The 18,813-nt window shown below is 45.2% G+C and overlaps 1 long non-coding RNA gene and 1 pseudogene across 1 annotated transcript; one reads left to right on the top strand and one right to left on the bottom strand.

Annotated features, from left to right (window-relative positions):
- Positions 1-6,963: 6,963 nt before the first annotated feature.
- On the top strand, positions 6,964-18,563 carry LOC119284315 (annotated as a pseudogene).
- On the bottom strand, positions 9,045-9,370 carry LOC119289942. Its single transcript, XR_005141663.1, has 3 exons — positions 9,328-9,370; positions 9,184-9,243; positions 9,045-9,097 (listed from the first exon to the last, which is right to left on the bottom strand). It is a non-coding gene; the product is annotated as an uncharacterized LOC119289942 (long non-coding RNA).
- Positions 18,564-18,813: the final 250 nt, after the last annotated feature.

Below are 18,813 nucleotides of genomic sequence, written 5' to 3'. Positions count from 1 at the left end.
TGTTACCAATCGGTACTAATGTCCTATGCACACACAGGTCTGGCTCGTGCCACGTGGTGTCACTTTAGCGCCGGTTCGTGACGAACCGGTACTAAAGGGGGGGGGGCTTTAGTCCCCACTCTTTAGTACCGGTGGGCAAACCGGCACTAAAGGCCGTTACGAACCGGCACTAAAGGCCGGTTCTACACTAGTGACTATCGGTGTCAAGTAAACAGTGCGTGCATGCATGGTATCCCTTGTTTGTGTGTCCTGAAAGGTTACTGAGAGCGGGCCAATCGTTGATGGTCACGAACAGCAACGCCTTTAGATCAAATTCCTCCTGTTTTTGCTCATCCCACATACGTACACCGTTTCCATTCCACAGCTATAAAAGTTCTTCAACTAATGGCCTTAGGTACGCATCAATGTCGTTGCCGGGTTGCTTAGGGCCTTGGATGAGAACTAGCATCATAATGAACTTCCGCTTCATGCACATCCAAGGAGGAAGGTTATACATACATAGAGTCATGGGCCAGGTGATGTGATTGCTGCTCTGCTCCCCGAAAGGATTAATGCCATCCACGCTTAAAGGAAACCATACGTTCCTTGGGTCACTTGCAAACTCATCCCAATACTTTCTCTCGATTTTTCTCCACTGCGACCCGTCAGCGGGTGCTCTCAACTTCTCGTCTTTCTTACGGTCCTCACTGTGCCATCGAATCAACTTGGCATGCTCTTTGTTTCTGAACAGACATTTCAACCGTGGTATTATAGGAGCATACCACATCACCTTCGCAGGAACCCTCTTCCTGGGGGGCTCGTCGTCAACATCACCAGGGTCATCTCGTCTGATCTTATACCGTAATGCACCGCATACCGGGCATGCGTTCAGATCCTTGTACGCACCGTGGTAGACGATGCAGTCATTAGGGCATGCATGTATCTTCTGCACCTCCAATCCTAGAGGGCATACGACCTTCTTTGCTGCGTATGTACTGTCGGGCAATTCGTTATCCTTTGGAAGCTTCTTCTACAATATTTTTAGTAGCTTCTCAAATCCTTTGTCAGGCACAACATTCTCTGCCTTCCACTGCAGCAATTCCAGTACGGTGCCGAGCTTTGTGTTGCATCTTCACAATTACGGTACAACCCTTTTTTGTGGTCCTCTAACATGCGATCGAACTTCAGCTTCTCCTTTTGACTTTCTCCTTGCATCGACAATGACCCGGCGGAGATCATCATCATCGGGCACATCGTCTGGTTCCTCTTGATCTTCAGCAGCTTCGCCCGTTGCAGCATCATCGTGCACATCGTCTAGTTCCTCTTGATCTTCAGTAGCATCACCGTATTCAGGGGGCACATAGTTGTCATCGTACTCTTCTTCTTCGGCGTCTTCCATCATAACCCCTATTTCTCCGTGCCTCGTCCAAACATTATATTGTGGCATGAAACCCTTGTAAAGCAGGTGGGTGTGAAGGATTTTCCGGTCAGAGTAAGACTTCGTATTCCCACATATAGGGCATGGACAACACATAAAACCATTCTGCTTGTTTGCCTCAGCCACTTCGAGAAAATCATGCACGCCGTTAATGTACTCGGAGGTGTGTCTCGAACCGTACATCCATTGCCGGTTCATCTGCGTGCATTATATATAATTAAGTGTGTCAAAAATCATTACAGAACATCATGAATAGATAATTAAGTGACCAAATTAATAGAAGTTCATCATCACATTAAAACCAAAGTACATATATAGTTCTCTTCTAGCAACATAAAGCTCTGCAGAGCATCTAAATTAATTAAACCATACATTGAAACTATGTAAAACATTTTAATTGGAAAACAAATGTGATCATAATCGCAACCAATGTAACAACTGATCCAACGGCATAATGATACCAAGCCTCGGTATGAATGGCATATTTTCTAATCTTTCTAATCTTCAAGCGCATTGCATCCATCTTGATCTTGTGATCATCGACGACATCCACAACATGCAACTCCAATATCATCTTCCCCTCCTCAATTTTTCTTATTTTTTCCTTCAACAAATTGTTTTCTTCTTCAACTAAATTTAACCTCTCGACAATAGGGTCGGTTGGAATTTCCGGTTCAACAACCTCCTAGATAAATAAAATCTATGTCACATTGGTCGGCATAATTGTCATAAACAATAAATGAACCAATAGTTATGAAAAGATAATATATACCACATCCGAATCATAGACAGGACGAGGGCCGACGGGGGCGGATACCAAGACCATCGCACTATATAAGATGCAATAATAAAAGTAAGAAAATTATACAAGTATCTATATAAACATACAAATAAGTTTTTTTTCATTTCAGAAAGAAAATAAGAACAAGAGGCTCACCACGGTGGTGCCGGCGACGAGATCGGCGCGGGCGATCCACGGCGGTGAAGACGGGGACGGGACGTGACGGACCGCTAAACCTAGACAAATATTGAGGAAAATGGAGCTTGAAGGTCGAGCTTGGAGAGGAGAACGCTTAAGTAGTGTGGCTCGGGCATTCCATCGAACACCTCGTGTGCATAGGAGATGAGCTAGAGCACCACAAAGCTATCCCCTCGCCGGCCAGGAAAAACAGAGCAGTGGGAGTGCTCTGCTCGCGGGTGAGGGATATATATAGGCAACTCATTGGTCCCGGTTCGTCCCACGAACCGGGACTAAAGGGCAGCCTTTGGTCCCGGTTCATGCCACCAACCGGGACCAATGGTGGTGGGCCAGGGGTAAGGCCCATTGGTTCCAGTTCGTCCCACCAACCGGGACCAAAAGGTTCAGACGAACCGGGACCAATGGCCCACGTGGCCCAGCCGGCCCCGGGGGCTCACGAACCGGGTCCAATGCCCCCATGGGTCCCGGTTCTGGACTGAACCGGGACTAATGGGCTGACCCGGCCTGAACCATTGCCCCCTTTTCTACTAGTGTAGATCAAATTTAATTATTTTTGCATGTGGAATGTGTGTGTGCAGGACTAATGCCACATCTGTGATCCCATTGTTAGTTGTGTTGTTTCAGTCGCATTATATGATACTTGCAGAGGAAAAAAAATCAGTGCTGCGTGGTTTGTCGGATGGTTTTTTAGGCCTACAATTTTCCATTGGATGATCCCTCTGATAGCTCTTTTGATTTGATGCTGCATGCGGCTTGCATACCGATAGCCATGTCTTGTCCAAAGCACTATCTGGAGGTTCTACAAAGTAATCTGATCCATGCAACAATGGAAGGTGCTTTGGCCAACTGTGGAGCAAACCAGGACTGAGGAGGTGCTGTCTGAGCTCAATCTTCAGCGATTAAACTAGGACTGAAGGGTGTGTGTTCTACGTGTGGCTGTTAGTTTTAATCTGCTTTGTTTAGTTGGTAAGGGTTTTTCACTAGTGAGATATTAAGAATTGTATCCAAAATTTCACGTAAGATAACCCTGAAGTACTGTGCATGCATTTACCTTACTTGTAGCCCCGTGAGCTTATAATTTTTTTACCTCATTTTGGTCATTGAAAAGAAATACACTTTATTTATCAATTGATTATTTCTCCAACGGTCTTATGATGTTTTCTAGGTATCAACTGAATGAACTCAAGTAGATATGATTCCTTTTGTCAGAAACCTAAAAACTGAATGTGTGATTGAAGCCACCGAAGCCTTGAAACCTCCTTCCCTCAAGATCAACTGCTTCTAAAGCCACACCTTTTATAGGTAGCCACATGTTTCTCTTTGTTTATAGTTGGAACCAAAATTGCATTTGATAAAAATAGTAGAGATGTCCATAGCTAAACACATTCATGTTGTTTTGTCTCAAAGGTGAAGGGCAGTATTACGCTTGAACTGTTACTCCCTCAATGGTTTCACTTGTTATAGAAAGCATTAGAGACTTTGCTTAATATGTTTACACAGTCTAAATCATGCTGGGATTATTTATTATGTTCCTGTTTTACTTTGTTGCTTTTAGATAGTCTGTCCAAATTTGGTTGGCACAGGTTTGGCATATACATTTCATGTGGAAACACAGTTAGACCAACTCTAACCGATCCCCTAAAAAATAGAGGATCCAGCCGAGTGAAGTTAGCCGAGTGAACTTTTACTCCTTATAGGTGGCCACACCCTGCCGATCCCCTAAACTTAATAGAATAAAAAATTGCATAGGTTTTGTGTCCTAACCGCATGAAGTTCAAACACTACACAATATATATCAGAAAAACATTCATAAAATAACCGGAAACAAGCACATAGTTTCATCATCGCGATTTTCAAATTGAAACATTTATGTATCATCCAAAAGGCTTTACTTCAAACACAAAGTTTGATCCAAAATCATGTGTATGTTGGGGATGGAGCGAACCAATGGCATGCACGAACTAAAATAAAGTCCTCGCCGAAGAAATCATCACCGCCACCACCACCATCCATCCACTTGGTCATCACCACCACCATTCGCCGCCACCACAACCACCATCCTCTCGGCTGCCACCATCACCACCACCACCACCATCCTCTCGGCCGCCACCACCACCACGACCACCATTCGGAAGAGAGCCTTCCATTTGGGTCAAAATCTCCCAACGATTGAGCTCTTAATACTTTCTTACCGTTTCATCAATTGTGGTTGGATCCACAAACATGATAGCACGATCGATCTTCTGCTTTCTTGGCATCACGAATCCTCTCCTCCTCAAGTGCAAGTCTATACTCCTCCGCCTTCAACTTTCTCTCTTCGGCCGCTAACTTGGCCTTCCATTTCTCATCCTATGCTTGAAGTGTTCTTGGATGCAACGCGAAGGGCTTGCAGCCTAACTTCTTGTTACTATGCTTGAAGAGTTCTTGGATGTACGGGACATACCCTGTGACTTGCACACTGCTCGGTCGTGCACGATTCATCTGATTGATGCAACCGTACCATAAGTTGCTATGGTCATGAATGGTGCCCCAACGATGCCCAAGAGAACCTTGTGTATGACTTGATTGCACCTCCACAGAGTTGTCATAGTACTCCGCAATTCTCTCCCAAAACATAGCCTTGGTTCGATCCATTCCAACTGTTGCGCATCCATGGAGATGTTCATCCAAGCATAGCATACAACAACATCTTCAACTTGATTGTAGTTGTGAGATTGTGACCTTGACGATCTCGTGTTTGCTTCGATCACCTCCTCAAATTCGTCTCCATTGGCCATCTCCTCTTTGGCCGCCTCCTCTTCCATGTCCTCTTCGGTCACCTCCTCTTCTTCGGCGGCATCCGAATGCTCCCAAATTGAACCATAGTTGAGATCATCTGGCCCCATTGTAGCCAAGGACTCCAAAGGCACCAATAATTTGTCTGTGTCCATCTCTACACTACAACAACACAACGAACAAACTCCATCATCATTGGCCACCAACAATCAACGTCCAATTTGTTGGCCCACATGTCAAAGATGATTTTTTACCTTGTCGGCATTTCATCGAGCACTTGGCGGCTGCAAACCTTCTTGCCGGCTGCGGCGGCCGGACGCGCGGGAGCAGTGGCTGTAGGGATGGCCGGAGTCGCTTTACGAGGCGTTAGACGTCGATGAGGCGCCAGAGTGGCTTTCTTCTACTACTACTACTACTTTGCGGCCTCCTCGACGAGGGTCGATACTACTGTCGTTGGTGTTCTAGCTATCTTGGCGCTGGCGGGAGCGGCAAGAGGACGGCCTCCCGTCACTTGAGAGGCAGCTGCCACTCAGGCAGGCCTTTGACGTGGTTGGAGCCGATGCTTGTGGCTAGTGGAACCTTTTCATCCCCAACCTTTTTTTGATGCGGGCGACGGCGCAGGGGTGGTTTCCGGACGCGACAAGCCGGCAGTGGTGGCCGGCGGGTGGCGGAAGGGTCTTGGCTATCCATTTCGGCAACGGGGCCAGCCATTGGTGGCGATGGCGGCGCGTGGGATCGGCAACGGCGGGAATGGTGGAGCCACGATGGCAGGAGAACGAGGCGCGCAACTTTTACTCGGCCGAGCAAGCCCCGTGTATGTTAATCGAGTTGGAGGGAATTTTCAGAGGGGGAGTACACATTATCCTCCTCTATTCGGTTTAGGGGGAATCCCAAGTCCTGCGCTCTGTTTTGCCCGGGTAGACAGTTGTTAAGCTTCTTGTTTTATTTTTTTGCGGAAAAACTTCCACTCTATTCATTTTTAATCATGGTAGTACAACGAATACCAGAAATAAAAATTACATCCAGATCCGTAGACCACCTAACGACGATTACAAGCACCGAAGCGAGCCGAAGGCGCGCCGCCATCATCGCCCCTCCATCGCCGGAGGCGGGCACAATTTGTTGTAGTAGACAGTCGGGAAGTCGTCGTGCTAAGGCCCCATAGGACCAGCATCCCATAACAACAACCGCCGCCGATGAAGAATAACGTAGATCGGAAGGTTCCAAACCGAAGACACACGAACGTAGACGAACAACGACGAGATTAGAGCAAATCCACAAAAGATAGATCTGCCGGAGACACACCTCGACTCGTCCCCTGCTTTTTGGTTAGTTAGTAGTGGATCCCTTTTTCTTCATTGCTTTTTTTGTTTGCTAATAACTAGTAATGGAGAACAAAGGTCCGTCGTTTCTCCCCCCCTGCAGTCGCTATTGTTCAGTTGGCTGACAGATATTTCGGTTTCAGCCGATTTTCGGTCTGACCCGGAGACGAAGTCGAAGCCGCCGTGTCAGGGCACGGGGGCAGGCGAGTTCCGGTGCGGGTTCCGTGATTTATCCGCGCCGGAGAAAGTGGGTGGAGGGAGGTGTCAGCTTGGGTAGGTTGAGCCGAGGAAATCAACTGAATTTTCAGGGGACCACGGGCGAGCCGAGGAAATCAACTGAATTTTTCAGGCAACTGAATAATACTAGGTCCCATTTTCTTCTTCTGTATTTGCACGTACGGCTAAAACAACAGTAATTATGGTATGGTTCCGGAGAATTAACACACAACTTTCTTAGATTCAGGACCGAGATGACGGAGAACGATCAAGACAGCGAGCTTGCAACCCTGGAGAAAGTGTTGCTCGATGAAAGTGCGGATCCAGTTGATATACCTTTCTCACTTCTCAAGTCCATCACAAGGAATTTCTCGGAAGCTCAGGAAATCGGCAGGGGCGGGTTCGGGGTGGTCTACAAGGTAACACAGGCAGACCCTCCACTCTGAAATGAATTAAACAGAGACAATCAAAGTCCAAATCAGCTGATAATGGCGATTTAGCTGATACGAAGATTGGTGCGACCTGTAGGGAATGCTTCCAAGTCGTCGCACCATCGCGGTAAAGCAGCTCTTCGAAAGGTACGAGATCCTGGACAAGACTTTCAATAGCGAGATCGACTGTCTTGCGGGGCTCAAACACAAGAATACGGTGCGATTTCTCGGGTACTCTTCCGAGACGAAGTATGTAAAAAGGCTGTGCAACGGGAAGCTTCAGTGGGTAGCCACGCGGCAGAGGCTGCTCTGCTTTGAGTACCTGCCCAAAGGGTGTCTTGCTCCCTATCTCTCCGGTAATAATCACACCAGCCTTATAGCTTTCCTTCCATCTCTACTACTCCTACTCCATCCGTCTCAGTGGAAAAAATTGTATGAGACCGGGTCTCGTAGACCAGGTTGTGAGACCCTATCGGATGTGCGACATGTGGCATCGACAATCTCAGAGTACCCTAATCCCACTTCACGCCTGATCTCAATCCCAACAGCTGATTCCCGATTCCAGAACCCCACGTACGCACGTACATACTTCATCGCTCTAATAGGTACGTGGGACTAGGGTTTTCTTTATTTTCCTCGTGTCTACGGCGGCCCCGCCCAAGGGCCTCGACGGCGGCGGCCAACTGGCACGACGCAGCAGCGAGGACCTCTCTTGCATGACCTCGCCGAAGAAGCTCGTCGCCGGCGGCTTGTCGGACGGCTCGTCCATGGCGGATGCATGCCACGATGTTGGCCTGGCGGACACCACGTTCATGGCGGCCGTGCGCCAAGGCGTCGTTGCGGACGGCCGGACCGACTCCTCGTAGAGACGCGTCTAACTGCTCCTTGCCAGTGCACTTGCTTGTTTCGTCGTTGCGTTCCAAAACCCCAAGGGCCTTGACGGCGGCGGCCAACCGGCATGACGCAGCAGCGACGACCTCTCTTCCACGACCTCGTCGAAGAAGCTCGTCGCCGGCGGCCTGTCGGACGGCTCGTCCATGGCGGATGCATGCCACGATGTTGGCCCGGCGGACAGCACGTTCATGGCGGCTGTGCGCCAAGGCGTCGTTGGGGACGGCCGGACTGACTCCCCGTAGAGACACGTCTGCACACTAAGACGCCGTGAGTGGTCGTAGCAACTCGTTTTGTCCACAGCAGCGCCGAGACGTATCAAGCTGGATTCCGTTACGTGCTTGTATATCACAAGTTCGTGCCCACCGATCGATCCCATGTACTGATTCCCATGAAATTATTATATTGTTCATTGCCCAAACTCCATGATGATTTTGTGAAACAAATACATTTACCATGATGATTTTTTCAATGAAGTAGTACACAAATTTGGTTTGCTCTCCTCTTCAGCATGACTTGCTGAACCTATGCTTTGATCTAAGTGTGGATGTACAATATTTGTTTACATCTTTATAAGGTACAATCCACACATGAAAAAGAAAAGGACACATGAGCTCATTTGGCACAATTGAAATGCATAGAATGGTTTTCAAAGCATGAGAAACAAATATATGTTCATCTCGATGTGTTTTGTTGGCGTGATGGTCCAAAGAACAACCACTAAAATTAATATATTTGTTTACAGGTCCGTAAGAAAAGCCCAGACAATAAAAATGAAAAGGACACATGAGCTCGTTGCAAATGCAATTGCCTCCTGTTCTTGTGGTTTATGCGATGACTAGAACAGATGTCACCACTAAAACCTGCTTGTACTTGTACCTTCGTTGAAATCCAATCGCCGAACGGTAGACAGTGTTGGGTTTTGTTCACCAGCTTGAAGCAACAAACTTGTAAATTCCCCTGGAATACGTGGTGGAGCATAGAAAGCAGAACAATCACCAAATGACATGGATGTCGCCAATGATGGAGCTATATTTTGAAAACAAGCATTCGGATTTGATGACCCCTGTTTCAGTAAGAGGAATGAAATAAATTATTTGACCATGTCAAAAATGTGAACCGCATAGTATAAAACATTATTCATATGCTTACGGGAAATTCTGAATGTCCAATCAGATTTGTTGTTAATTCCGTTGTATGATCGAATGACCCCTGTTATAAATAAATTAATGGGATAAATTATGTCAGCATGTCAAATATGAATCATATAGTATAAACTTTTACTGATATGCTTACCGGGAATATCGAAGGTCCAATTGGATGTGTTGTTAATTCCCTTGTACATGACACTGGCAAATGTCCTATACCTCTCCCTGCACATTGTGTTTTTTTATGTGTTTGTATACAAAAATGCGAGATTACAGGGAAAAATAGAAACTATTCAGACCTAGGAAAATAAATAATAAACATACCCGTCTCTGATCTAAGTTCCAATGACCCCTGTTTAAATAGAATGAATATAATAAATTATGTCACCATGTAAATATAAGAATTATATAGTATAAACATTTGATATACTTACGAAAAATTCTGAAGGTCCAACCGGATGTGTTGTTAATTCGGTTGTACGTGACACTGCAGAATGTTTTATGTCTCCCCCTGCACATTATGTTATTTTTGTATAAGATGAGAAACTACTCGAACCTAGGGAAATAAACAGTAAACCTACCTTTCTTTGATGCAGCCTTACTTTTTCCTTTCTTTGATGTAGCCTTATCTTTTCCTTTCTTTGGTGCTTCCAGTGCATCTTTTGACCGTTTCTCCATTGGGCCTCTTTTCCGTTTAGGGGCTCGAAATGATACCCGTGCTTTATCAACATCTGCGGTAAATTCAGCATAACATCTTGTCTCCTCATTTTACTTTTGGCATACGCGTTATAGAACTTGTATGCCTCTTCTTCAGAATCAAAACTCATTCCCTTCTTTGGCACAATCTGCTTTGAAGATGCATTCGGATTATCCTGTTACACACATGAAATACACCAACACCATCAGCATTATAGTATAATTATTTTAAAATCAATCCATACATATTTTATATTAAAAGATAGGTTTATATTGTATTATTTACCTTACTTACACAATTTTCTTCTCCTTTATCAACTCCCACAAACTCCAAGCCAATATCATGGGTAAACATATTTCTCGGCGTCATAGGCTCACGGATTGACTCGCCCATTGCACTGTTTGTCGATTTACAGAATTCCATATTTTCCTCCTGGCGTTCGAACAACATAATTCAACATTATTAAAATTTACATATTTTCAAGTTCAGTTCTACAACTAATGCTATATATAACAGTGGCTAGCATCGAATGTATGAACCAAGCTAGCACCGAACTATGCACATGTATATTCTGAATACTTATGTACCCATGCATCTCACACGCACCGTGATAGGACAAGTCCTAGACCGACAGATCGCCGTCGCCGCCGCTGGCGCCGGCGTGACTGAATGCATGACGGAGCTGCTGGACGCGCCTTGACGCGTCGCCGCGGTTGACGAGTTTGTCGGGCCGGCCATAACGATGTCTTGACGCACACCCACCATCTGTTCTTTTTGGCTTCCGGGTTGCATAAGCTTCATAGTTCACGAGTTTCAGTGTAAGCAATCAGATAGTTGCCAAGCACAGGACTAGTGCAATCACTCAGCCAGCTTGGCCGCATGGATCACTTACCGGGACAGGAAGAGTTATAGATGGATGTGGCGCCTTAGCTAACATTGGAACCACCGGCCGGGAGTTCGCCGCCGTGGAGGACTGCGGTATCACATAGCAGCTAGATGCATCTTGCTGCATGGCCGCCGTGAACGTGGTGTCCGCCGGGCCAACATCATGGCATGCATCCGCCATGGACGAGCCGTCCGACAGGCCGCCGGCGACGAGCTTCCTTGGCGAGGTCATGGAAGAGAGGTCCTCGCCGCTGCGTCGTGCCGGTTGGCCGCCGCCGTCGAGGCCCTTGGACGTGGCCGTCATAGACGCGAGGAAAATAAAGAAAACCCAGTCCCACGTGCCTATTAGAGCGATGAAGTATGTACGTGCGTACGTGGGGTTCTGGAATCGGGAATCAGCTGTTGGGATTGAGATCAGGCGTGAAGTGGGATTAGGGTGCTCTGAGATTGTCGATGCCACATGTCACTCATCCGATAGGGTCTCACAACCTGGTCTATGAGATCGGGCTCATACAATTTTTTTCCCGTCTGAGTTTCCAAGTTTTGCATGTGTATCTAGGTCGTTAATTTGACCAACTTAATAAGAGGCATACATTACAAAAAATATATAATTAGAAATTTAGATATTTTATTTTCTAACGATATAATTTTTATGTTAAACAATTCATTTTATATAAATTAAATTGACGACCTAGATACGCATGCAAGACTTATAAATAGCAGTACGTACATGTCTACCGACTTTAATCCAGAGCAATTTATCGTTCTCCCTCTTCCTGCTTTAATTGGTAAGTAGTTTTAAGCTCTGTTCTTATACCGATGCAAAATATGCACTCTTCTGCCAAAATAATATGGCAGGTGGGGTCAGCTCCATTATTTTAGTAGATGGAGGTAGCCTCCAAGCTAAAAGGTGAGGCTTGGATTTTTCTTTTGTTAGAGGCAGCAAGCTGCAATATATGATGGTTGTCTTCAAGAGCAGATAGTGTGTTTAGAGGCTGCAAAAAGCTCGCACTTTGGATGCTCTAAGTGCTCTCTTCTAGTGTAAAAGAGCAGTGGATCGAGCTTGGTCAGAGTCGAGTGGCCAACAGAGAAGTCCGACAATCTCAATTTGCCAAGCAATATGTTGGCAAACCGACATCTTTGAACCTAAATTTTTCAATAAATCGGAACTACTATGCATACGCAAGTTCATGAATGATTTTGTTATGAGGCTTAGCTATAAATTTCACTGATCAGGAAAATTATGTGATATAATGGTGAGTTGATCCATCATACCAACATTGTATGGAAAAGTATCATATGCATAACAGTGCCCCAAAGAAATAGGTTTACCAACAAATTTCTTTTAACTTGTAATTATATCGACTTCGCAAAAGGGGCAAACAATCAAGTAGGCCCTTTTTCCTTTCGTCGGACTGCTTATCCGACTGCATATGGTACTAACTATTTGTTGTACTCTATACTCTCCACAGATGCATCTTGCGGACTTCATTGGGCCACGCGTTATCAAATAATCAAGGGGGTCTGTGAGGGTGTACATTATCTTCACCAACACCGTATTATCCACAGGGACCTCAAACCTCAGAATGTATTATTGGATGATAACATGGCTCCCAAAATTGCGGATTTCGGTCTATCACGACACTTAAGTGAAAGCCAGAGTCGGGATATCACTCAAAACAAGTTTGGGACAATGTATCTATTCTATTTGAGAATTTAATGTTCTTATTGTTCATCTACCAACTTTTTCAATATAATTTTATACACTAACCGAACCAAACAATGCAATTTCTATGCAGAGGATATATGGCACCAGAATTCTTCAATAATGGAGAAATCACCTTCAAGACAGACGTATATAGTTTGGGTGTTATAATCATGGAGATACTTATGGGACATAAGGAATGCTCCAGTGTTAAGGAGGTAAGCATGTTTAGCAGAAACCACAATGTTGGTAAACAAAAATGTATTTAGCAATAGTATTTGCAAAGGACATATTCAAACAGAGTATCTAATTAGCAATAGTATTTGCAAATGACAAGATATGAATGTCGTCTTTGTAGCAATCTTCGACACAAAAAAAAACATATAATGAAGATGGTTCTGATTTCTGAAGTCATTTTCTGCATCAAAATATTAATAACACTAAAATTGATCAAGTGAGGAATTCGAAATTGTTTGTGGTGGGTATCCTTGAATTTGGTCTCCGGTCCCAAATCAAAATGGCTGGGTGTTTTCATTTTCTATTCTAAATGCATGTTTCCTTTCACGTAACGCACTACGGTTGTCAAATTGACAGGTAGTTGAAAGTTGGACGGACATGTTTGGGGCATCAAAGAGCCAGACAACACTGGAACAAGTAAAAGTATGTGCTGAGATGGGGATGAAATGCAGGAACCGTTTCCCAGAGAACAGGCCTGCTATAGGGTTTATCATCCATGGAATAATGAGTGAAGCGGAAATTTCAAACTGGTCTGTTATAGGTGATGTAGCTACCTCAACAGAAGGGCAGGTACAATCACTCAATAGTAGATGTATATGATCCTCCAGAAATTGTTTAGCATCCTAATCAAGTTTTCATTTTGTTCCAGATAAGATTTCCCTCCAAGCGGGTGGATGAGCTGAAGTTGATGGATGATTTTGCTACACCATCCCAACTGCAACCATTAGCACTGGAAGTGGGGCAGGAGGGTGGCAAAGTGAGCCAAGAGAGGAAGAGGAAGGCATCAACCGTAAGTGTGGTGACTGGGATGATGAGCAGCCTCTGTGGCAAGCTTACCATATACATGAGGGATGAGTACAATGATCGCTATTTAGTTATTACTCCTAACCTTATTTTAATTTTTGTTGCAGATAACCTTCTCCAAGATGGCGGATGACCTGAAGTTGATGGACGATTCTGCTGCACCATCCCAACTGCAACCATCGGCACGGGAGGTGGAGAAGGAGGATGGCAAAGTGAGCCAAGAGAAGAAGAGGAAGGCATCATCCGTGAGTGTGGTGACCAGGGTGATCACCCTTAGTGGCAAGCTTACCATGTTCATTGGTGACAAGTACAATAAGTGATTTTTAGTGCTTTATCCTAATCTTTTGTTCATCATTATTGTAGACAAGCTTCTGCGGGCTGGTGGATGAGCTGAAGTTGATGGATGATTCTACTGCACCATCCCAACTGCAACCATCAGCGCTGGAGGTGGGGCAGGAGGATGGTAAAGTGAGCTTAAAGAGGGAGGGGAAGGAAACAACCGTGAGTTTGGCGACTGGGGTGATGAGCACCCTCAGTGACAGAATTGCCACATTAATGGGTGATGAGTACAATAAGCGTAAAGAGGTGAGGAAGCAGACTTCCTTCCTCAAGAACGAGTTGAGCAGCATAAACGCTGCCCTTGAGTAGCTGGAACTCATGGATGAGCTCGCTCCAGTGGTAAAAATTTGGAGGCATGATGTCAGGGAGATTTCGTACGACATGGAAAATTGCATTGGTGACTTCATGCACCAATTTGAAGATGAGGATGCCGAGTCTGGCTTCATCAAGGAGACTACTGAACTTCAGAAGAGGTTGTGTGAACTTCAACGAATTGCCAACCAGATGGGAGATCTTAGGACTCTTCTGGTAAAAGCAAATGCTCGACGTGAGAGTTACAAGATTGATGATTACAAGCCTAGCTTTGGCTCTGTGACTGTCGATCCTCGTTTGCCAGCGGTCTACCAGGAGGCAACCAACCTTGTGGGCGTTGACATTCCCAGGGAGGAGATTGCCAGTTGGTTGATGGATACTCGGAAAAAACTCAAGGTTGTGTCCATTGTGGAGTTCGGAGGTCTTGGTAAAACTACACTTGCCAAACAGGTTTTTGACAAGATCAGTGGACAATTTGATTGTTTGGCGTTCTTTTCAGTTCCACAGAGGCCTGATATGGGCATGCTTCTCATACGCCTAAAATCGAAACTTGGCATAAAGAAGTCTTCTCGCAATCATGGGTTTGACGACAAGATTGAAGTGCTAAGGAAGTATCTCACAAAGAAAAGGTAATTACTTACTTCAGATAGTCACTTGCATCAGCTACTTGTGTTAAATTAGAAGTAGCTAGCAAGTTCTGGTTATGAGTGTTTGTCCATGCATGTAGGAAGTTTCACTGTATTCTTTTCTGTACGTTCATGCATGATAAAGATTAAAATTTATAAAGAAAACATTAGAGCAGAAGCAAATTTTGGAAAAGTTGGTCAAAGTTTTTCCCGCTTTTTCATTCAGTGTAATAAATTGCTAAGATCTGCTACCTCTGCACCAGAATATAGGACTATTTTGGTACATAGGAGTATATTGGAAGGGACTCGTAGTGGGTGAGAGACAGGACCGAATACAAGTCTCATAGGAGAATAATGCTATGTGGCTCTACAAAAGTACAAATTACGGGCATAAGCTGGCCAAATGATAATGAACGTTCTTCAGCCAGGCGTTATTATCCAGGCTTGGATATTATATGATCATGCATGCTAATTTAGCCATATGAAAAATATATTTGCTTTCAAATAATTCATTTTAATTTTTGATGCTTCAGCCTTCAACTTACCGTCATATTCTGCTACGATATAACATGTGCAAACGTTTCAATAGGTACCTCATTGTACTTGATGACTTGTGGGATCAATCAGCGTGGAATACTATTAGTCTTGCTTTTCCAAAAAATGAAAATGGGAGTAGAATAATAGTAACGACACGAGTGGAAGATGTGGCTCGCGTAGCCTATCACGATGACCCTGAGTGCATTTACACAATGAAGCCCCTCAATAAACATGACTCAAGAACATTATTCTCCAATAGAGTCTTTGGACCAGAAGTTGTTTGTCCACCCTATCTTAAAGACATCTTGGCCGAAATTCTAAAGAAGTGTGGCGGATTGCCGCTTGCCATTATCACTATAGCTAGCCTATTAGCTACGCAAGTGAAATCAAGGAAACACTGGGAGAGCATAAGGAAATCTCTGGGTGCCCAATCTTCCACAAATCTTGCATTGAAAGAGATGAATAGTATACTAAATCTTAGCTACAAGCATCTTCCTCTTCATCTCCGGGCATGCTTTTTGTACCTTGGTATGTATCATGAGGACCACATTATAAGACGGGATCAGCTGGTTAAACAATGGATAGCTGAAGGCTTCGTCAGTAGTTTGCATGAGCCGGATTTGGACGATGTTGGCAGGAGTTACTTCAATGAGCTCGTCAATAGAAGCATGATTCAGCCATGCAAAATTAGGTATGGAGAGGTGTTATCTTGCACAGTACATGACATGATGCTTGATTTGATCCTAAACAAGTGTGTAAAAGATAATTTTATAAATGTGCCATACAATTCTGAGGACATCGCAAGACTACTGAATCGCTGCAAAAACAAGGTTCGCCGATTATCCCTGAGCTCCATGGCTGTTGGTGGAGCAACATATGACACGGCTATTGCTGCTAGGCTGCCACAAGTTCCATCAGTACTGTTCAAGAACTCTATAATCCCTCTTTCGTGGTTCAAGTACCTCAGGGTTCTAATCATTTTGGATGGGCTCTATTGGTCGGAGGAGATAGTTGACCTCACCGCTGTTAGCCAATTGTTTCAGTTGAGGTGTCTGACAGTAAGTTCTCATGCGAAGATAAAGCTCCCTACTAAACTTGGTGAGCTTGTTTACTTGGAGGCACTGGACATAGAAAATTGCTCACTGATGGAGAGCATCCCGTCAGTTATAGTTAATTTGCCCCGCCTGTCCTATCTGATTCTTCCAGATTATACAGATCTGCCTGAAGGTATCAAGAATATGGAATCACTGCACACTCTGCGAGGGCTTAACATGGAAAAGAGCTCGCTGGAGTGTTTTATGGGTCTCAGTGAGCTGACCAATCTGAGGGAACTAGATATGTCGGTAGGTCTTAGTTTGGAGTTGCCAAAAGTTGATGCTTTGGCTTGCTCCATTGGAAAGCTCCGTAACCTTGAATCTTTGTTCATCTCTGCCGGCGATAATGCTGAGTGTGAGGATAATCATGTCGAGTGTGAGGATAGCCAGCAGCTGGGCTCATTATCCAATCCTTTTCAACATATTGAGCATCTTGAATTGCCTTTTTGGCGGTTATGGAAAGTTCCAAAATGGTTGTGTGGTCTCCATTGCCTGCGTTTCCTTAAGCTGTGTGTTGTAAAGACATCGACTCAGGATGTTCATCTGCTTGGAGAGCTTCCCTCCCTCGTCGACCTGGAATTCGAAGCATGTGAAATCCCTGATGAAAGAGCTATGTTAGGCACGGGGCTATTCCCATATCTGGAGTTCCTATATTTCTGTTCTAGGAAAGACACTACAGCGTACCTGCAGGGCTTCGAGGCAGGTGCTATGCCCAGTTTACGAACACTCTGGATCGGTGCCTCCCATTGGAGCGGCACTGTACCAGTCGGCATGGAGCACTTGTTACACCTCCAGGAGATCCAAGTGTTCCCGGAGAACTGCAATAATAATAGCTTGGACACGTTCAAAGAGGCTGAGAACGCGTTCATCGAGGCCTTGCTGATGCACCCGAACCGCCCTTCGGTTGTGCGTCACGCTTCATAGCAGTGTATAATTCCCACATGCATCGTACTATGTATCTTCCATAGACCTGCTGGAGAAGTAAAAGGGGCAGCTGATTAAGTCACTCTGGATCATACTATGACATCAAGGAAGGAGCTTAGCATGAATGTCTAACTTTTCCGGATGTGGTTGTACTCACGACTGCCGATGTGTCTGCTGCATCTTTGTTTTTGACAGTTCATGGTGGATACGGATTAAGATCTGTATTTTTCTTGTAATCTGCCTCTCTGTAATTGCTTGTAATCCTGATGATCAATAAATGAATGCTCCTCCTGATGTGCCCCCAAAAATGTAATCCTAGGAACAATGTCATGTTTTGGTTATTTTGTGACCGGAATGCTAGCTTGGATTCAGCCATTCAGGCTGTGTTTTGTCTAGTGCATACTGTGCTTGCTTACTTAACATAAACCCCCTGGGGCCGTGTTAATTGCCGGGTTAAGTAGTTTTTTTAGGAAAACTACTAGCAAAAATGCCCGTGCGTTGCAACAGGATAATGGAACTATCATTATGGAATCACACCATCCCCTTCATCCTTCCATACTTTTTGAACTATCAACATGCAAAACGCGCTTATGATTCCACCATCCTGGTCGCATGAGCTTTTCTTCGCTCACATTGGTCATCTGCGATCTTTCACGCCTCTTTGTTTTTCCCTTAATTCGACCCCGGCTACACCGTTGCAGAATAAATATCAAATAAAATCGGAACAACATAACATTTCATTTGTTAAGGATGAACATATCTATAGTGAAAACAACAATTTGATATATGCACCACAACCAATTAATTAAACCCATTAGCAGTCGCGTAAGGAGCGCCCTCTCGCGACGTCCATGTGGGCACAAGGGACTAGGCTTATTTTCTCTTTTTGTTCATTTTTCCGTGCTCGTTTTGTGGTAAAAACCCTAGCCCATTCCCGTCTACATCCCTGCTGCCGCCGCCGCCCTGCCAATTCCCTCTGCTCCTGCTGCTTCCCTCCACCTCTCCCTCATCCACGCCATCAGGGGCGCCCCTCAAGCCCCACCTCATCGGTTCCTCGCCTCGGGCTCCTTCTCCCCCCGCCCATGCTGCTCTCTGTGCGCGGCGACCGGGCAGAGGAGGAAGATCAGGAGGGCCTCAGGGATGAAGGAGGAGGTAGAGCCGTTCACGTCGCCGCCGCCGTCTTCCTCGCCCTCAGTGTGCGGGCCGCAGCACTCCACCTTCTAGGCATCTCCGTATGGTCTGCAGGTACACAACCTCCACCCCCATCTCTTCATCTCTCTTCTACTCTGTCTCATCTTCCCTAAAGCTAGAGCCATGGAATTGATGACTAATTGGGTTCCCTAACATGAGAGAGAAGAGGATTAGAAATAGGGGACGGAAGCAAGATGTGAGGATGAGGAGACGCTATGTTGCCTCCATCCCTGGCCTTCTTCTTGGCATGTACTGGTTGGTCATGCTCTGCTTCCTCCACTCC

Source organism: Triticum dicoccoides, chromosome 4A (genome assembly GCF_002162155.2).
Source record: "Triticum dicoccoides isolate Atlit2015 ecotype Zavitan chromosome 4A, WEW_v2.0, whole genome shotgun sequence".
NCBI lineage: Eukaryota > Viridiplantae > Streptophyta > Magnoliopsida > Poales > Poaceae > Triticum > Triticum dicoccoides.
This window is presented reverse-complemented; position numbering and strand designations above follow the sequence as displayed.